This window comes from Vigna umbellata, chromosome 3 (genome assembly GCF_029865625.1).
Source record: "Vigna umbellata cultivar VRB3 chromosome 3, Vumbellata_1.0, whole genome shotgun sequence".
NCBI classification, from domain to species: Eukaryota; Viridiplantae; Streptophyta; class Magnoliopsida; order Fabales; family Fabaceae; genus Vigna; species Vigna umbellata.
The window spans coordinates 12878168-12899878 of record NC_142167.1 but is presented as its reverse complement, the minus strand read 5'-3'; positions in this window follow the sequence as shown (position 1 = coordinate 12899878).

Genomic DNA, 21711 nt, shown 5'->3' with positions numbered 1-21711 from the left:
CGAAGTGCACGAAGAGGACAAAGGGGACGAAGTGGACGAAGAGGACGAAGTGGACGAAGTTGACGAAGTGGACGAAGTGGACGAAGGCCACGAAGTGGACGAAGCGGACGAAGTGGACGAAGCGGACGAAGTGGACGAAGGGAACGAAGCGGACGAAGTGAACGAAGCGAACGAAGTGGACGAAGTAGACGAAGTGGACCCAGAGCACGAAGTGGACGAACGAAGTGGACGAAGTTGACGAAGTGGAGGAAGTGGACGAAGTGGAAGAAATTGACGAAATTGACGAAATTGACGAAGTCGACGACGAAGACGAAGTTGACGAAGTGGACGAAGTGGAGGAAGTGGACAAAGTGGACGAAGTTGACGAAGTTGACGAAGTGGACGAAGTGGACGAAGTGGACGAAGTGGACAAAATGGAGCAAGTGTAGAAAGTGGACAAAGTGGAGGAAGTGGAGGAACTGGACGAAGTGGAAAAAGTTGACGAAGTTGACGAAGTGGACAAAGTGGACGAAGTGGACGAAGAAGACGAAGTGGACGAAGTGCACGAAGTGGACGATGGGGACGAACTGGAGGAAGAGTACGAAATGGACGAAGTTGACGAAGTGAACGAAGCGGACGAAGTGGACGAAATAGACCAAGTGGACCCAGAGGACGAAGTGGACGACGTTGACGAAGTGGACGAAGTGGACGAAGCGGACGAAGTGGACGAAGTGGAGAAAATTGACGAAGTTGACGAAGTGGACGAAGTGGATGAAGAAGACGAAGTGCACGAAGTGGACGAAGGGGACGAAGTGGAGCAAGAGGACAAAGTGGACGAAGTTGACGAAGTGGACGAAGTGGACGAAGGGCACGAAGTGGACGAAGCGGACGAAGTGGAGGAAGTGGACGAAGTAGACGAAGTGGACCCAGAGCACGAAGTTGACGAAGTGGACGAAGTTGACGAACTGGAGGAACGAAGTGGACGATGTTGACGAAGTTGACGAAGTGGAGGAAGTGGAAGAAATTGACGAAGTTGAGGAAGTGGACGACGAAGACGAAGTTGACGAAGTGGACGAAGTGGAGGAAGTGAAGGAAGTGGTCAAAGTGGAGGATGTGGAGGAAGTGGAGGAAGTGGACGGAGTGGACGAAGTGGACGAAGTGGAGGAAGTGGATGAAGTGGAGGAAGTGGAGGAAGTGGAGGAAGTGGAGGAAGTGGACGAAGTCGAAGAAGTCGACGAAGTTGACGAAGTGGTCGAAGTGGACGAAGTTGAGGAATTGGAGGAAGTGGAGGATGTGGACTAAGTGGACGAAGTTGACGAAGTGGACGAAGTGAAGGAAGTGCATGAAATGGAGGAAGTGGACAAAGTTGAGGAAGTGGACTAAGTGGAGGAAGTGGAGGAAGTGGACTAAGTTGACGAAGTGGAGGAAGTGGACGAAGTGAAGGAAGTGGACGAAGTGGAGGATGTGGAGGACGTGGACGAAGTGCAGGAAGTGGACGAAGTTGACGAAATGGTCGAGGTGGACGAAGTGCACGAAGGGGACGAAGTGGACGATGTGGACGAAGTGGATCAAGAGGACGAAGTTGACGAAGTAGACGAAGTTGACAAAGTGGACGAAGTTGACGACTTGGACGAACGAAATGGACGAAGTTGACGAAGTGGAGGAAGTGGATGATGTGGCGGAGGTGGACGAAGTTGCCGAAGCGGACGAAGTTGACGAAGTTGAAGAAGGGGACGAAGTTGACGAAGTTGACGATGTGGATGAAGTTGACAAGGTGGAGGAAGTGAACGAAGTGGACACAGTGGACGAAGTTGACAATGTGGACGAGTTGGACGAAGTGGACGAAGTTGACAAAGTGCATGAAGTGCACGAAGTGGACGAAGTTGACGAAGTGGAGGAAGTGGATGAAGTGGAGGAAGTGGAGGAAGTGGAGGAAGTGGACGAAGTGGACTAAGTTGACGAAGTCGACGAAGTGGAGGGAGTGGAGGAGGTGGACGATGTGGAGGAACTGGAGGAAGTGGAGGAAGTGCACGAAGTTGACGAAGTTTGCGAAGTTCACGAATTGGATGATGTGGAAGAAGTGGACGAAGTGGAAGAAGTGGACGAACTGGACGAAGTTGACGAAGTGGACGAAGTGGACAAAGTGGATGAGGTTGACGAAATTTACGAAGTTGACGAAGTGCACGAAGTGGACGAAGTTGACGATGTGGACGAAGTGGACGAAGTTGACGATGTGCACGAAGTGGACGAAGTTGACGAAGTGAAGGAAGTGGAGGAAGTGAACGAGGTGGAGGAAGTGGACGAAGTGGACGAAGTTGACGAAGCTGACGAAGAGGACAAAGTGGAGGAAGTGGAGGAAGTGCAGGAAGTGGAGGAAGTGGACGAAGTTGATGAAGTGGACGAAGTTGACGAAGTTGACGAAGTGGACGAAGTTCACGAAGTGGACGAAGTTGACGAAGAGGACATAGTGGAGGAAGTGGACGAAGTTGATGAAGTAAATGAAGTTGACGAAGTGGAGGAAGTGGTGGAAGTGGAGGAAGTGGACGAAGAGGACGAAGTGGACGAAGTGGACCAAGTGGACAAGTTGACGAAGTGGACGAAGTCGACGAAGTGGACCAAGTGGACCAAGTGGACGAAGTTGACGAAGTGGACGAAGTGAAGGAACTGGACGAAGTTGACGAAGTGGATGAAGTGGAGGAAGTGGACGAAGTGGATGAAGTGGACGAAGTTGACGAAGTGGACGAAGTCGAGGAAGTGGATGAAGTGGAGGAAGTGGAGGAAGTGGACTAAGTGGACTAAGTTGACGAAGTCGACGAAGTGGAGGGAGTGGAGGAGGTGGACGATGTGGAGGAACTAGAGGAAGTGGAGGAAGTGCACGAAGTTGACGAAGTTTGCGAAGTTCACGAATTGGATGAAGTGGAAGAAGTGGACGAAGTGGAAGAAGTGGACGAACTGGACGACGTTGACGAAGTGGACGAAGTGGACAAAGTGGATGAGGTTGACGAAGTTTACGAAGTTGACGAAGTGCACGAAGTGGACGAAGTTGACGATGTGCACGAAGTGGACGAAGTTGACGAAGTGAAGGAAGTGGAGGAAGTGAACGAGGTGGAGGAAGTGGACGAAGTGGACGAAGTTGACGAAGTTGACGAAGCTGACGAAGAGGACAAAGTGGAGGAAGTGGAGGAAGTGGAGGAAGTGGAGGAAGTGGATGAAGTTGATGAAGTGGACGAAGTTGACGAAGTGGACGAAGTTCACGAAGTGGACGAAGTTGACGAAGAGGACATAGTGGAGGAAGTGGACGAAGTTGATGAAGTAAACGAAGTTAACGAAGTGGACCAAGTGGACGAAGTTGACGAAGTGGACGAAGTAGACGAAGTGGACGAAGTGGACCAAGTGGACCAAGTGGACGAAGTTGACGAAGTGGACGGAGTAGACGAAGTGGACGAAGTGGACCAAGTGGATGAAGTGGAGGAAGTGGATGAAGTGGACGAAGTTGACGAAGTGGACGAAGTGGAGGAAGTGGACGAAGTGGACGAAATATTGGAAGAGGACGAAGTTGTAGAAGTGGACGAAGATGACGAAGTGGACGAAGTCGAGGATGTGGATGAAGTGGAGGAAGTGGAGGAAGTGGACTAAGTGGACGACGTTGACGAAGTGGAGGAAGTGGAGGAAGTGGACCAAGTGGACGAAGTGAACGAAGTGGACGAAGTTGACGAAGTGGACGAAGTGGACGAAGTGGACGAAGTTGACGAAGTGGACGAAGTGCACGAAACGGACGAAGTGGACGAAGTGCACGAAGTGGACGAAGTTGACGAAGTTGACGAAGTTGAGGAAGTTGAGGAAGTGGAGGAAGTGGAGGAAGTGAAAGACGTGGACGAAGTGGACGAAGTTGACGAAATGGAGGAAGTGGAGGAAGTGAAAGACATGGACGAAGTTGACGAAGTGGACGAAGGTGACGAAGAGGACGAAGTGGACGAAGTTGAGGAAGTTGAGGAAGTGGAGGAAGTGGAGGAAGTGAAAGACGTGGACGAAGTGGACGAAGTTGACGAAGTGGAGGAAGTGGAGGATGTGAAAGACGTGGACGAAGTTGACGAAGTGGACGAAGGTGACGAAGAGGACGAAGTGGATGAACTTGACGAAGTAGACGAAGTTGACGAAGTGGACGAACGAAGTGGACGAAGTGGACGAAGTTCACGAAGTGGAGGAAGTGGAGGAACTGGACGAATGGGACGAAGAGGACGAAGTTGACGAAGTTGAATCAGTGGACGAAGTAGAGGAAGTGGACGAAGTGGAGGATGTGGAGGAAGTGGACGAAGTTGACTAAGTTGACGAAGTGGACGAAGTGGAGGAAGTGCAGGAAGTGGACAGAGTGGAGGAAGAGGAGGAGATGGACGAAGTGGACGAAGTGGAGAAAGTGGACGAAGTTGACGAAGTGGAAAAAGTGGACGAAGTGGACGAAGAAGACGAAGTGGACAAAGTGCACGAAGTGCACGAAGTGGACGAAGGGGACGAAGTGGAGGAAGAGGACGAAGTGGACGAAGTTGAGGAAGTTCACGAAGTGGACGAAGGGCACGAAGGGGACGAAATGGACGAAGCACACGAAACGAACGAAGTGGACAAGTAGACAAAGTGGACCTAGAGGACGAAGTGAACGAAGTGGACGAAGCGGACGAAGTGAACGAAGTGGACGAAGTGGACGAAGTTGACGAAGTGGACGAACGAAGTGGACGAAGTTGACGAAGTGGAGGACGTGGACGAAGTGGAAGAATTTGACGTCGTGGACGACGAAGACGAAGTGGAGGAAGTGAAGGAAGTGGTCGAAGTGGAGGATGTGGAGGAAGTGGAGGAAGTGGACGGAGTGGATGAAGTGGACGAAGTGGAGGAAGTGGAGGAAGTGGAGGAAGTGGACGAACTGGACGAAGTTGACAAAGTTGAAGAAGTCGATGAAGTTGACGAAGTGGTCGAAGTGGACGAAGGGCACGAAGTAGACGAAGCGGACGAAGTGGTTGAAGTAGCTGAAGTGGACCCAGAGCACGAAGTGGACGAAATTGACGAAGTGGACGAAGATCACGAAGTTGACGAAGTTGAAGAAGTGGACGAAATGGATGAAGTTGACGAAGTGGACGAAGTGGACGAAGTGGACCAAGTGGACGAAGTTGACGAAGTGGACGAAGTGGACCAAGTGGACGAAATTGACAAAGTTGACGAAGTGGACGAAGTGGACGAAGTGGATGAGGAGGACGAAGTGGACGAAGTGGATGAGGTGGACGAAGTTGACAAAGTGGACGAAGTGGACCAAGTGGAGGAAGCGGAGGAAGCGGAGGAAGTAGACTAAGTGGACGAAGTGGACGAAGTTGGGGAAGTGGACGAAGTGGGCGAAGGGGACGAAGAGGACGAAGATGACGAAGTGGACGAAGTGGACCAAGACGACGAAGTGGACGAAGTTGACGAAGTGGACGAACGAAGTGCACGAAGTTGACGAAGTTGACGAAATTGACGAAGTGGACAAAGTTGACGAAGTGGACGAAGTTGAGAAAGTTGTCGAACTAGAGGAAGTGGAGGAAGTGGAGGAAGTGGACGAAGTTGACGAAGTGGACGAAGTTGACGAAGTTGACGAAGTGGACGAAGTTGACGAAGTTGACGAAGTGGAGGAAGTGGAGGAAGTGTAGGAAGTGGACGAAGTTGACGAAGTGGACGAAGTGGAGGAAGTGGACGAAATTGACGAAGTGGAGGCAGTGGAGGAAGTGGACAAAGTTGATGATGTTGACGAAGTGGACGAAGTTGATGAAGTGGACGAAGTTGACAAAGTGGAGGAAGTGGAGGAAGTGGACGAAGTTGACGAAGTGGACGAAGTGGAGGAAGTGGAGGAAGTGAACGAAGTGGAGGAAGTGGAGGAAGTGGACGAAGTTGATGAAGTTCACGAAGTGGACAAAGTTCACGAAGTGGACGAAGTGGACGAAGTGGACGAAGAGGACGAAGTGGACGAAGAGGACGAAGTGGACGAAGAGGACGAAGTGGACGAAGTTGAGGAAGTGGAGGAAGTGGGGGAAGTGGACTAAGTGGACGAAGTTGACAAAGTTCACGAAATGAACGAAGTGAAGGAAGCGGTTGAAGTGGACGAAGAAGACGAAGTGGAGGAAGTGGAGGAAGTGGAGGAAGTTGACGAAGTGGACGAAGTTGACGAAGTGGACAAAGTGGACAAAGTGGACGAAGTTGAAGGAGTGGACGAAGTAGACTAAGTGGACTAAGTGGACGAAGCGGACGAAGTTGAAGAAGTGGACGAAGTTGAGGAAGTGGACTAAGTGGACTAAGTGGACGAAGTGGACGAAGTGGATGAAGTGGAGGAAGTGGAGGAAGTGGAGGAAGTGGACTAAGTGGACGAAGTGGACGAAGTTGACGAAGTTTGCGAAGGTGACGAAGTGGACGAAGTGGATGAAGTGGACGAAGTGGACGAAGTGGACAAAGTGGATTAGGTTGACAAAGTTGACGAAGTGGACGAAGTTGATGAGGTGGACGAAGTTGACGAAGTGGACGAAGTGGAGGAAGTGGAGGAAGTGAACGAAGTGGACGAAGTGGACGAAGTTGACGAAGTGGACGAAGTTGACGAAGTGGACGAAGTGGACGAAGTTGACGAAGTGGACGAAGTTGACGAAGTGGACAAATGAAGTGGACGAAGTTGACGAAGTGGACGAAGTGGAGGAAGTGGAGGAAGTGGACGTAGTGGAGGATGTGGAGGAAGAGGTGGAAGTGCAGGATAGTGGAGGAAGTGGACGAAGTGGACAAAGTTGACGAGGTTGATGAAGTTGACGAAATTGACGAAGTTGACGAAGTGGACGAAGGGGACGAAGGGGAAGAAGTGGACAAAGGAGAAGAAGAAGAAGAAGAAGAAGAAGAAGAAGAAAAACAACTGGAGGAAGTGGAAGAAGTGGAAGAAGTGGAAGAAGAGGACGAAGTGGACGAATTGACGAAGTTGACGAAGCAGATGAAGTGGATGAAGTGGTCGAAGTGGACGAAGTGGATGAAGTTGACGAAGTTGACGAAGCGGACGAAGTGTACGAAGTTGACGTACTCTACGAAGTGGACGAAGTGGACGAAATGGCGGAAGTGGATGAAGTGGATGAATTGGAGGAAGTGGACTAACTGGACGAAGTAGATGAAGTTGACGAAATTGACGAAATGGACTAGGTGGAGGAAGTGGAGGAAGTGAACCAAGTGGACGAAGTGGACGAAGTTGGCGAAGTTGACGAAATGGATGAAGTTAACGAAGTGGAGGAAGTGGACGTAGGTTATGAAGTGGACGAAGTGGACGTAGCTTATGAAGTGGACGAAGTGGACGAAGTCGACGAAGTGGACGAAGCGGACGAAATTGACGAAATTGACAAAGTTGACGAAGTGGACGAAGTGGACGAAGTGGACGAAGTTGACAAAGTGGACGAAGTTGACGAAGTGGACGAAGTGTAGGAAGTGGAGGAAGTGGAGGAAGCGGAGGAAGCGAAGCAAGTAGACTAAGTGGACGAAGTGGACGAAGTAGACGAAGTTGACGAAGTGGACGAAGTTGGGGAAGTGGACGAAGTGGACGAAGTGGGCGAAGGGGACGAAGAGGACGAAGATGACGAAGTGGACGAACGAAGTGCACGAAGTTGACGAAGTTGACGAAATTGACGAAGTGGACAAAGTTGACGAAGTGGACGAAGTTGACAAAGTTGACGAACTGGAGGAAGTGGAGGAAGTGGACGAAGTTGACGAAGTGGACGAAGATGGCGCAGTTGACGAAGTGGACGAAGTTGACGAAATTGACGAAGTGGAGGAAGTGGAGGAAGTGGAGGAAGTGGACGAAGTTGACGAAGTGGACGAAGTGGACGAAGTGGACGAAGTGGACGAAGTGGACGAAATTGACGAAGTGGACGAAGTGAAGGAAGTGGAGGAAGTGGACAAACTTGATGATGTTGACGAAGTGGACGAAGTTGATGAGCTGGACGAAGTTGACAAAGTGGAGGAAGTGGAGGAAGTGGAAGAAGTTGACGAAGTGGAGGAAGTGGAGGAAGTGGAGGAAGTGAACGAAGTGGAGGAAGTGGAGGAAGTGGAGGAAGTGGACGAAGTGGACGAAGTTGACGAAGGTGACGAAGTTCTTGAAGTGGACAAAGTTCATGAAGTGGACGAAGTGGACGAAGAGGACGAAGAGGACGAAGTGGACGAAGAGGACGAAGTGGACGAAGTGGACGAAGTGGACGAAGTTGACGAAGTGGACGAAGTTGAGGAAGTGGATGAAGTTGACGAAGTGGACAAACGAAGTGGACGAAGTTGACGAAGTGGACGAAGTGGAGGAAGTGGACAAAGTGCACGAAGTTGACGAAGTGGAGGAAGTGGAGGAAGAGGTGGAAGTGCAGGAAGCTGAGGAAATGGACGAAGTTGATGAAGTGGACGAAGTCGACGAAGTTGAAGAAGTGGACGAAGTGGACGAAGTGGACGAAATGGACGAAGTGGACGAGTTGGACGAAGTTGACGAAGTGGACGAAGTGGACGAGGCGGACCAAGTGGACCAAGTTGACGAAGTGGACGAAGTGGACGAAGTGGACATAATGGAGGAAGTGGATGAAGTTGACGAACTTGACGAAGTGGAGGAAGTGGTGGCAGTGCAGGAAGTTGAGGAAATGGACGAAGTTGATGAAGTGGACGAAGTTGACGAAGTTGACGAAGTTGAAGAAGTTGGCGAAGTTGAAGAAGTGGACGAAGTGGACGAGGTGGACGAAGTTGATGAAGTGGACGAAGTGGACAAAGTGGACTAAGTGAAAGAGGTTGACTAAGTGGACCAAGTTGAAGAAGTGGACGAAGTGGACGAAATGGACGAAGTGGACGAGTTGGACGAAGTTGACGAAGTGGACAAAGTGGACAAAGTGGACGAAATGGACCAAGTGGACCAAGTTGACGAAGTGGACGAAGTGGATGAAGTGGACATAATGGAGGAAGTGGATGAAGTGGAGGAGGTGGACGAAGTTGACGAAGTTGAGGAAGTGGAGGAAGTGGTGGCAGTGCTGAAAGTGGAGGAAATGGACGAAGTTGATGAAGTGGATGAAGTTGACGAAGTTGAAGAAGTGGACGAAGTAGACGAGGTGAACGAAGTTGATGAAGTGGACGAAGTGGATGAAGTGGACGAAGTGGACGAAGTGGACAAAGTGGACTAAGTGGAAGAAGTTGACCAAGTTGACCAAGTTGCCAAAGTGGAGGAAGTGGTGGAAGTGAAGGAAGTGGACGATGTGGACAAAGTTGACTTGGTTGATGAAGTTGACGAAATTGATCAAATTGACGAAGGTGAGAAAGTGGACGAAGGGGACGAAGGGGAAGAAGTCAACAAAGGAGAAGAAGAAGAAGAAGAGAAGAAAAAGAAGAACAAGAAGAACAAGAAGAAGAAAAAGAAGAAGAAGAAGAAGAAGAAGAAGAAGAAGAAGAAAAACAACAAGAGGAAGTGGAAGAAGTGGAAGAAGTGGACGAAGTTGACGAAGTTGACGAAGCGGACGAAGTTTACGTACTCTACGAAGTCGACGAAGTGGACGAAATGGCGGAAGTGGACGAAGTGGAGGAATTGTAGGAAGTGGATTAAGTGGACGAAGTAGATGAAGTGGAGGAAGTGGATGAAGTGGAGGAAGTGAACCAAGTGGACGAAGTGGACGAAGTTGGCAAAGTTGACGAAGTGGACGAAGTTGACGAAGTGGAGGAAGTGGACGAAGTTGACTTAGGTTATGAAGAGGATGAAGTGGACGAAGTTGACGTAGGTTATGAAGTGGACGAAGTGGACGAAGTAGACGAAATTGACAAATTTGACAAAGTGGACGAAATTGACAAAGTTGACGAAGTGGACAAAGTGGACGATGTGGACGAAGGGGACAAAGTGGACGAAGTTGACGAAGTTGACAAAGTGGACGAAGTGGAGGAAGTGTAGGAAGTGGAGGAAGTGGAGGAAGTGTAGGAAGTAGACTAAGTGGACGAAGTAGACGAAGTTGACGAAGTGGAAGAAGTTGGGGAAGTGGACGAAGTGGACTACGTGGACGAAGTTGACGAAGTTGACGAAGTTGACGAAGTTGACGAAGTGGACGAAGGGGACGAAGAGGACAAAGTTGACGAATTTGACGAAGTGGACGAAGTGGACCAAGACGACGAAGTGGACGAAGTGCACGAAGTTGACAAATTTGACGAAGTCGACGAAGTTGATCAAGTTGACGAAGTGGAGGAAGTGGAGGAAGTGGAGGAAGTGGAAGAAGTTGACGAAGTGGACGAAGTGGACGACGAAGTTGACGAAGTTGACGAAGTTGACGAAGTTGACGAAATTGACGAAGTGGACGAAGTTGACGAAGTGGACGAAGTGGAGGAAGTGGAGGAAGTGGAGGAAGTTGACGAAGTGGACGAAGTGGACGAAGTTGAGGAAGTGAAGGAAGTGGAGGAAGTGGACGAAGTTGATGATGTGGACGAAGTGGATGAAGTTGAGGAAGTCGACTAAGTTGACAAAGTGGAGGAAGTTGAGGAAGTGGACGAAGTTCACGAAGTGGATAAAGTTCAAGAAGTGGACCAAGTGGACCAAGTGGACGAAGTGGACAAAGTGGACGAAGAGGACGAAGTGGACGAAGTTGACAAAGTGGATGAAGTTGACGAAGTGGACAAACGAAGTTGAGGAAGAGGAGGAAGTGGACGAAGTTGACGAAGTGGAGGAAGTGGAGGAAGAGGTGGAAGTGTAGGAAGTTGAGGAAATTGACGAAGTTGATGATGTGGACGAAGTTGACGAAGCTGAAGAACTGGACGAAGTGGACGAGGTGGACGAAGTTGATGAAGTGGACGAACTGGACGAAGTGGACAAAGTGCAAGTTGACGAAGTTGACGAAGTGGACGAAGTGGACGAAGTGGACGAAGTGGACATAATGGAGGAAGTGGATGAAGTTGACGAAGTTGAAGAAGTGGACGAAGTGGACGAGGTGGACGAAGTTGATGAAGTGGACGAAGTGGACAAAGTGGACTAAGTGAAAGAGGTTGACTAAGTGGACCAAGTTGACGAAGTGGATGAAGTTGACGAAGTGGACGAAGTGGACGAAGTGGATGAAGAAGACGAAGTGCACGAAGTGGACGAAAGGGTCGAAGTGGAGCAAGAGGACAAAGTGGACGAAGTTGACGAAGTAGACGAAGTGGACGGAGGGCACGAAGTGGACGAAGTGGACGAAGCGGACGAAGCGGACGAAGTGGAGGAAGTGGACGAAGTAGACGAAGTGGACCCAGAGCACGAAGTTGACGAAGTGGACGAAGTGGACGAAGTTGACGAAGTTGACGAACTGGAGGAACGAAGTGGACGAAGTTGACGAACTGGACGAAGTGGAGGAAGTGGAAGAAATTAACGAAGTTGAGGAAGTGGACGACGAAGACGAAGCTGACGAAGTGGACGAAGTGGAGGAAGTGAAGGAAGTGGTCAAAGTGGAGGATGTGGAGGAAGTGGAGGAAGTGGACGAAGTGGAGGAAGTGGATGAAGTGGACGAAGTGGAGGAAGTGGAGGAAGTGGAGCAAGTGGACGAAGTCGAAGAAGTCGACGAAGTTGACGAAGTGGTCGAAGTGGACCAAGTTGACGAATTGGAGGAAGTGGAGGATGTGGACTAAGTGGACGAAGTTGACGAAGTTGACGAAGTGGACGAAGTGAAGGAAGTGCATGAAATGGAGGAAGTGGACAAAGTTGAGGAAGTGGACTAAGTGGAGGAAGTGGACTAAGTTGACGAAGTGGAGGAAGTGGACGAAGTGAAGGAAGTGGACGAAGTGGAGGATGTGGAGGACGTGGACGAAGTGCAGGAAGTGGACGAAGTTGATGAAATGGACGAAGTGGACGAAGTGCACGAAGGGGACGAAGTGGACGATGTGGACGAAGTGGATCAAGAGGACGAAGTTGACGAAGTAGACGAAGTAGACGAAGTTGACAAAGTGGACGAAGTTGACAACTTGGACGAACGAAATGGACGAAGTTGATGAAGTGGAGGAAGTGGATGATGTGGCGGAGGTGGACGAAGTTGCCGAAGTGGACGAAGTTGACGAAGTTGAAGAAGGGGACGAAGTTGACGATGTGGATGAAGTTGACAAGGTGGAGGAAGTGAACGAAGTGGACACAGTGGACGAAGTTGACAATGTGGACGAGTTGGACGAAGTGGACGAAGTTGACAATGTGGACGAGTTGGACGAAGTGGACGAAGTTGACAACGTGCATGAAGTGCACGAAGTGGACGAAGTTGACGAAGTGGAGGAAGTGGATGAAGTGGACGAAGTGGACGAAGTGGACGAAGTGGACTAAGTTGACGAAGTCGACGAAGTGGAGGGAGTGGAGGAGGTGGACGATGTGGAGGAAGTGGAGGAAGTGCACGAAGTTGACGAAGATTGCGAAGTTCACGAATTGGATGAAGTGGAAGAAGTGGACGAAGTGGAAGAAGTGGACGAACTGGACGAAGTTGACGAACTGGACGAAGTGGACAAAGTGGATGAGGTTGACGAAGTTTACGAAGTTGACGAATTGCACGAAGTGGACGAAGTTGACGAAGTTGACGAAGTTGACGAAGTGAAGGAAGTGGAGGAAGTTAACGAGGTAGAGGAAGTGGAGGAAGTGGACGAAGTTGACGAAGTTGACGAAGCTGACGAAGAGGACAAAGTGGAGGAAGTGGAGGAAGTGGAGGAAGTGGAGGAAGTGGACGAAGTTGATGAAGTGGACGAAGTTGACGAAGTGGACGAAGTTCACGAAGTGGACGAAGTGGACGAAGAGGACATAGTGGAGAAAGTGGACGAAGTTGATGAAGTAAACGAAGTTGACGAAGTGGAGGAAGTGGTGGAAGTGGAGGAAGTGGACGAAGAGGACGAAGTGGACGAAGTGAAGGAAGTGGACGAAGTTGACGAAGTGGATGAAGTGGAGGAAGTGGACGAAATGGACGAAGTGGATGAAGTGGACGAAGTTGACGAAGTGGACGAAGTGGATGAAGTGGGCGAAGTGGACGAAGTTGACGAAGTGGACGAAATATTGGAAGTGGACGAAGTTCTAGAAGTGGACTAAATGGACGAAGATGACGAAGTGGACGAAGTCGAGGAAGTGGAGGAAGTGGAGCAAGTGGAGGAAGTGGACTAAGTGGACGAAGTTGACGAAGTGGAGGAAGTGGAGGAAGTGGACCAAGTGGACGAAGTGAACGAAGTGGACGAAGTTGACGAAGTGGACGAAGTGGACAAGTTTGACGACGTTGACGAAGTGGACGAAGTTGACGAAGTGGACGAAGTGGACGAAGTTGACGAAGTTGACGAAGTTGACGAAGTGGAGGAAGTGAAAGACGTGGACGAAGTTGACGAAGTGGAGGAAGTGGAGGATGTGAAAGACGTGGACGAAGTTGACGAAGTGGACGAAGGTGACGAAGAGGACGAAGTGGACGAAGTTGACGAAGTGGACGAAGTGGACGAAGTGGACGAAGAGGACGAAGTGGACGAAGTTCACGAAGTGGAGGAAGTGGAGGAACTGGACGAATGGGACGAAGAGGACGAAGTTGAGGAAGTTGAATCAGTGGACGAAGTAGAGGAAGTGGACGAAGTGGACGATGTGGAGGAAGTGGACGAAGTGGAGAAAGTGGACTAAGTGGACGAAGTTGACTAAGTTGACGAAGTGGACGAAGTGGAGGAAGTGCAGGAAGTGGACAGAGTGGAGGAAGAGGAGGAAGTGGACGAAGTGGAGAAAGTGGACGAAGTTGACGAAGTGGAAAAAGTGGACGAAGTGGACGAAGAAGACGAAGTGGACAAAGTGGACGAAGTGCACGAAGTGGACGAAGGGGACGAAGTGGAGGAAGAGGACGAAGTGGACGAAGTTGACGAAGTGGACGAAGTGGACGAGGGGCACGAAGGGGACGAAGTGGACGAAGCGCACGAAACGAAAGAAGTGGACGAAGTAGACAAAGTTGACCCAGAGGACGAAGTGAACGAAGTTGACGAAGTGGACGAAGTGAACGAAGTGGACGAAGTGGACGAAGTGGACGAAGTGGACGAAGTGGACGAAGTTGACGAAGTGGACGAACCAAGTGGATGAAGTTGACGAAGTGGAGGAAGTGGACGAAGTGGAAGAATTTGACGAAGTGGACGACGAAGACGAAGTGGAGGAAGTGAAGGAAGTGGTCGAAGTGGAGGATGTGGAGGAAGTGGACGGAGTTGACGAAGTGGACGAAGTGGAGGAAGTGGAGGAAGTGGAGGAAGTGGACGAACTGGACGAAGTTGACAAAGTTGAAGAAGTCGATGAAGTTGACGAAGTGGTCGAAGTGGACGAAGGGCACGAAGTGGACGAAGCGGACGAAGTGGTTGAAGTAGCTGAAGTGGACCCGGAGCACGAAGTGGACGAAATTGACGAAGTGGACGAAGATCACGAAGTTGACGAAGTTGAAGAAGTGGACGAAATGGACGAAGTGGATGAGGTGGACGAAGTTGACGAAGTGGACGAAGTGGACCAAGTGGACGAAGTTGACGAAGTGGACGAAGTGGACCAAGTGGACGAAATTGACAAAGTTGACGAAGTGGACGAAATTGACAAAGTTGACGAAGTCGACGAAGTGGACGAAGTGGATGAGGTGGAACGAAGTGAACGAAGTTGACAAAGTGGACGAAGTGGACGAAGTGGACGAAGTGGAGGAAGCGGAGGAAGCGGAGGAAGTAGACTAAGTGGACGAAGTAGACGAAGTTGACGAAGTGGATTAGGTTGACGAAGTTGACGAAGTGGACGATGTTGATGAGGTGGACGAAGTGCACGAAGTGGACGAAGTTGACGAAGTGGAGGAAGTGGACGAAGTTTACGAAGTGGACGAAGTTGGAGAAGTTGACGAAGTGGACGAAGTTCACGAAGTGGACAAAGTTCACGAAGTGGACGAAGTGGACAAAGTGGACGAAGAGGACGAAGTGGACGAAGTTGACGAAGTGGACGAAGTTGACGAAGTGGACGAAGTTGACGAAGTGGACGAAGTTGACGAAGTTGACGAAGTGGACGAAGTTGACGAAGTGGACGAAGTTGACGAAGTGGACGAAGTTGACGAAGTGGACAAACGAAGTGGACGAAGTTGACGAAGTGGAGGAAGTGGAGGAAGTGGAGGAAGTGGACGTAGTGGAGGAAGTGGAGGAAGAGGTGGAAGTGCAGGATAGTGGAGGAAGTGGACGAAGTGGACAAAGTTGACGAGGTTGATGAAGTTGACGAAATTGACGAAGTGGACGAAGGGGACGAAGGGGAAGAAGTGGACAAAGGAGAAGAAGAAGAAGAAGAAGAAAAAGAAGAAGAAGAAGAAGAACAAGAAGAAGAAAAAGAAGAAGAAAGGTTTAATTGCTTCCTTTGTCCCCAGTTTGGTTGAATTGTGTCAAATTCATCCTCATTTTTAAAAAAGTTTCATTGTCATCCTCACGTGGTGTAAAAGTTTCATTGTCGTCCTCACGTGGTGTAAAAGTGTCAATTGAATCCAAAGATAGAAAAAATTTGTGTCAAAGTGGAGGAAGTGGAGAAAGATGAAGAAGTTGACGAAATGGACGAAGAGGACGAAGTGGACGAAGTTGACAAAGTGGATGAAGTTGACGAAGTGGACAAACGAAGTTGACGAAGAGGAGGAAGTGGATGAAGTTGACGAAGTGGAGGAAGTGGAGGAAGAGGTGGAAGTGTAGGAAGTTGAGGAAATTGACGAAGTTGACGAAGTGGACGAAGTTGACGAAGTTGAAGAACTAGACGAAGTGGACGAGGTGGACGAAGTTGATGAAGTGGACGAACTGGACGAAGTGAACAAAGTGCAAGTTGACAAAGTTGACGAAGTGGACGAAGTGGACGAAGTGGACGATGTGGACGATGTGGACGAAGTGGACATAATGGAGAAAGTGGATGAAGTTGACGAAGTTGAAGAAGTGGACGAAGTGGACGAGGTGGACGAAGTTGATGAAGTGGACGAAGTGGACTAAGTGAAAGAGGTTGACTAAGTGGACCAAGTTGACCAAGTTGCCGAAGTGGAGGAAGTGGTGGAAGTGGAGGAAGTGGACGAAGTGGACAAAGTTGACGAGGTTGATGAAGTTGACGAAACTGACGAAGTTGACGATGCGGATGAAGGGGACGAAGGGGAAGAAGTGGACAAAGGAGAAGAAGAAGAAGAAGAAAAGACACTGGAGGAAGTGGAAGAAGTGGAAGAAGTGGAAGAAGTGGACGAAGTGGAAGAAGTGCAAGAAGTGGACGAAGTGGACGAAGTGGACGAAGTTGACGAAGTTGACGAAGCGGACAAAGTGGACGAAGTGGACGAAGTTGACGTACTCTACGAAGTCGACGAAGTGGACGAAGTAGACGAAATGGCGGAAGTGGACGAAGTGGAGGAATTGGAGGAAGTGGACTAAGTGGACGAAGTAGATGAAGTGGAGGAAGTGAACCAAGTGGACGAAGTGGACCAAGTTGGCAAAGTTGACGAAGTGGACGAAGTTGACGAACGAAGTGGACCAAGAGGACGAAGTGGACGAAGTGGACGAACGAAATGCACGAAGTTGACGAAGTTGACGAAATTGACGAAGTGGACAAAGTTGACGAAGTGGACGAACTGGAGGAAGTGGATGAAGTGGACGAAGTTGACGAAGTGGACGAAGTTGACGAAGTGGACGGAGTTGACGAAGTTGACGAAGTGGAGGAAGTGGAGGAAGTGGAGGAAGTTGACGAAGTGGACGAAGTGGAGGAAGTGGACGAAATTGACGAAGTGGACGAAGTGAAGGAAGTGGAGGAAGTGGACAAACTTGATGATGTTGACGAAGTGGACGAAGTTGATGAAGTGGACGAAGTTGACAAAGTGGAGGAAGTGGAGGAAGTGGAGGAAGTTGACGAAGTGGACGAAGTGGAGGAAGTGGAGGAAGTGAACGAAGTGGAGGAAGTGGAGGAAGTGGACGAAGTGGACGACGTTGACGAAGTTGACGAAGTTCACGAAGTGGACGAAGTTCACGAAGTGGACAAAGTTCACGAAGTGGACGAAGTGGACGAAGAGGACGAAGTGGACGAAGTGGACGAAGAGGACGAAGTGGATGAAGTTGACGAAGTCGACGAAGTTGAGGAAGTCGATGAAGTTGACGAAGTGGACAAACGAAGTTGACGAAGTTGACGAAGTGGATGAAGTGGTGGAAGTGGACAAAGTGGACGAAGTTGACGAAGTGGAGGAAGTGGAGGAAGAGGTGGAAGTGCAGGAAGTTGAGGAAATGGACGAAGTTGATGAAGTGGACGAAGTTGACGAAGTTGAAGAAGTGGACGAAGTGGACGAAGTGGACGAAATGGACGAAGTAGACGAGTTGGACCAAGTTGACGAAGTGGACAAAGTGGACAAAGTGGACGAAGTGGACGACGTGGACCAAGTTGACGAAGTGGACGAAGTGGACGAAGTGGACATAATGGAGGAAGTGGATGAAGTGGAGGAAGTGGTGGCAGTGCAGGAAGTTGAGGAAATGGACGAAGTTGATGAAGTGGATGAAGTTGACGAAGTTGAAGAAGTGGACGAAGTAGACGAGGTGGACGAAGTTGATGAAGTGGACGAAGTGGACAAAGTGGACTAAGTGGAAGAAGTTGACTAAGTGGAAGAAGTTGACCAAGTTGCCGAAGTGGAGGAAGTGGTGGAAGTGTGGAGGAAGTGGACGAAGTGGACAAAGTTGACTTGGTTGATGAAGTTGACGAAGTTGATGAAATTGACGAAGTTGACAAAGTGGACGAAGGGGACGAAGGGGAAGAAGTCGACAAAGGAGAAGAAGAAGAAGAAGAACAAGAAGAAGAAGAAGAAAAAGAAGAAGAAGAAGAAGAAGAAGAAGAAGAAGAAGAAGAAAAACAACTGGAGGAAGTGGAAGAAGTGGAAGAAGTGGACGAAATTGACGAAGTTGACGAAGCGGACGAAGTGGACGAAGTTGACGTACTCTACGAAGTCGACGAAGTTGACGAAATGGCGGAAGTGGACGAAGTGGAGGAATTGGAGGAAGTGGACTAAGTGGACGAAGTAGATGAAGTGGAGGAAGTGGATGAAGTGGAGGAAGTGAACCAAGTGGACGGAGTGGACGAAGTTGGCGAAGTTGATGAAGTGGACGAAGTTGACAAAGTGGAGGAAGTGGACGAAGTTGACGTAGGTTATGAAGAGGACGAAGTGGACGAAGTTGACGTAGGTTATGAAGTGGACGAAGTGGACGAAATTGACAAAGTTGACGAAGTGGACAAAGTAGCCGATGTGGACGAAGTGGACAAAGTGGACAAAGTGGACGAAGTTGACAAAGTGGACGAAGTGGAGGAAGTGTAGGAAGTGGAGGAAGTGGAGGAACTGTAGGAAGTAGACTAAGTGGACGAAGTAGACGAAGTTGACGAAGTGGACGAAGTTGGGGAAGTGGACGAAGTGGACTAAGTGGACGAAGTTGACGAAGTTGATGAAGTTGACGAAGTGGACGAAGGGGACGAAGAGGACAAAGTTGACGAATTTGACGAAGTGGACCAAGACGACGAAGTGGACGAACGAAGTGGACGAAGTTGACGAAGTGCACGAAGTTGACAAATTTGAAGAAGTGGACGAAGTTGATCAAGTTGACGAAGTGGAGGAAGTCGATGAAGTTGACGAAGTGGACGAAGTGGAGGAAGTTGACAAAGTTGACGAAGTTGACGAACTTGACGAAGTTGACGAAATTGACGAAGTTGACGAAGTGGAGGAAGTTGACGAAGTGGAGGAAGTGGAGGAAGTGGAGGAAGTGGAGGAAGTTGACGAAGTGGACGAAATTGAGGAAGTGAAGCAAGTGGAGGAAGTGGACGAAGTTGATAATGTTGACGAAGTGGACGAAGTTGAGGAAGTCGACGAAGTGGACAAAGTGGAGGAAGTTGAGGAAGTGGACGAAGTTGTCGAAGTGGACGAAGTGGAGGAAGTGGAGGAAGTGAAAGAAGAGAACGAAGTGAAGGAAGTGGACGAAGTTGACGAAGTGGACGAAGATCACGAAGTAGATAAAGTTCAAGAAGTGGACGAAGTGGACGAAGAGGACGAAGTGGACGAAGTTGACAAAGTGGATGAAGTTGACGAAGTGGACAAACGAAGTTCACGAAGAGGAGGAAGTGGATGAAGTTGACGAAGTGGAGGAAGTGGAGGAAGAGGTGGAAGTGTAGGAAGTTGAGCAAATTGACGAAGTTGATGATGTGGACGAAGTTGACGAAGCTGAAGAACTGGACGAAGTGGACGAGGTGGACGAAGTTGATGAAGTGGACGAACTGGACGAAGTGGACAAAGTGCAAGTTGACGAAGTGGACGAAGTGGATGAAGTGGACATAATGGAGAAAGTGGATGAAGTTGACGAAGTTGAAGAAGTGGACGAAGTGGACCAAGTTGACCAAGTTGCCGAACTGGAGGAAGTGGTGGAAGTGGAGGAAGTGGACGAAGTGGACAAAGTTGACGAGGTTGATGAAGTTGACGAAGTTGACTAAATTGACGAAGTTGACGATGTGGATGAAGGGGACGAAGGGGAAGAACTGGACAAAGAAGAAGAAGAAGAAGAAGAAGAAGAAGAAGAAGAAGAAAAGACACTAGAGGAAGTGGAAGAAATGGAAGAAGTGGAAGAAGTGGACGAAGTGGACGAAGTTGACGAAGTTGACGGAGCGGACAAAGTGGATGAAGTGGACGAAGTTGACGTACTCTACGAAGTCGACGAAGTGGACGAAGTAGACGAAGTAGACGAAATGGCGGAAGTGGACGAAGTGGAGGAATTGGAGGAAGTGGACTAAGTGGACGAAGTAGATGAAGTGGTGGAAGTGGATGAAGTGGAGGAAGTGGAGGAAGTGAACCAAGTGGACGAAGTGGACGAAGTTGGCGAAGTTGACGAAATGGACGAAGTTCACGAAGTAGAGGAAGTGGAGGAAGTGGAGGAAGTAGACTAAGTGGACGAACTAGACGAAGTTGACGAAGTGGACGAAGTTGGGGAAGTGGACGAAGTGGACCAACTGGAGGAAGTGAAGGAAGTGGAGCAAGTGGAGGAAGTGGACGAAGTGGACTAAGTGGACGAAGTTGACGAAGTTGCGAAGTGGACAAAGGGGACGAAGAGGACGAACTTGACGAAGTTGACGAAGTGGACGAAGTGGACGAAGTTGACGAAGTGGACGAAGTGGACGAAGTTGACGAAGTGGACGAAGTGGACGAAGTGGACGAAGTGGACGAAGTGGACGAAGTTGACGAAGTGGACGAAGTGGAGGAAGTGGATGAAGTGGACGAAGTTTACGAAGTTGACGAAGTTGACGAAGTGTACGAAGTTGACGAAGTTGACGAAGTGTACGAAGTTGACGAAGTGGAGGAAGTGGACGAAGTGGACGAAGTGGACGAAGTGGAGGAAGTTGACGAAGTGGACGAAGTGGAGGAAGTGGACGAAGTTGATGTTGTTGACGAAGTGGACGAAGTTTATGAAGTGGACGAAGTTGACAAAGTGGAGGAAGTGGAGGAAGTGGACGAAGTTGACGAAGTGGATGAAGTGGACGAAGTGGAGGAAGTGAACGAAGTGGAGGAAGTGGAGGAACTGGAGGAAGTGGATGAAGTGGACAAATGATGGACGAAGTTGACGAAGTGGAGGAAGTGGAGGAAGTGGAGGAAGTGGAGGAAGTGGATGAAGAGGTGGAAGTGCAGGAAGTTGAGGAAATGGACGAAGTTGATCAAGTGGACGAAGTTGACGAAGTTGGAGAAGTGGACGAGGTGGACGAAGTTGATGAAATGGACGAAGTGGACAAACTGGACGAGGTTGACGAAGTGGACGAAGTGGACATAATGGAGGAAGTGGATGGAGTGGAGGACGTGGAGGAAGTGGAGGAAGTGGAGGAAGTGGAGGAAGTGGATGAAGTTGACGAACTTGACGAAGTGGACGAAGTGGTGGAAGTGTAGGAAGTGGAGGAAATGGACGAAGATGATGAAGTGGATAAAGTTGACGAAGTTGAAGAAGTGGACGAAGTGGACGAGGTGGACGAAGTTGATTAAGTGGACGAAGTGGACAAAGTTGACCAAGTTGCCGAAGTGGAGGAAGGGGTGGAAGTGGAGGAAGTGGAGGAAGTGGACAAAGTTGACGAGGTTGATGAAGTTGACGAAGTTGACGAATGGGACGAAGGGGAAGAAGTGGACAAAGCAGAAGAAGAAGAAGAAGAAGAAGAAGAAGAAGAAAAACAACTGGAGGAAGTTGAAGAAGTGGAAGAAGTGGACGAAGTTCACGAAGTTGACGAAGTTGACGAAGTTAACGAAGCGGACAAAGTGGATGAAGTGGCCGAAGTTTACGTACTCTACGAAGTCGACGAAGTGGACGAAGTGGACGAAATGGCGGAAGTGGACGAAGTGGAGGAATTGGAGGAAGTGGACTAAGTGGACGAAGTAGATGAAGTGGAGGAAGTGGATGAAGTGGAGGAAGTGGAGGAAGTGAACCAAGTGGACGAAGTGGACGAAGTTGGCGAAGTGGACGAAGTTGACGAAAAGGAGGAAGTGGACGAAGTTGACGTAGGTTATTAAGTGGACGAAGTGGACGAAGTGGACAAAGTTCACGAAGTGGACGAAGTTGGACGTAGGTTATGAATTGCACGAAGTGGACGAAGTGGACGAAGTTGACAAGGTTGACGAAGTGGACGAAATTGACAAAGTTGACGAAGTGGACAAAGTGGACGAAGTTGACGAAGTGGACGAAGTTGACGAAGTGGATGAAGTTGGGGAAGTGGACGAAGTAATGGAAGTGAAG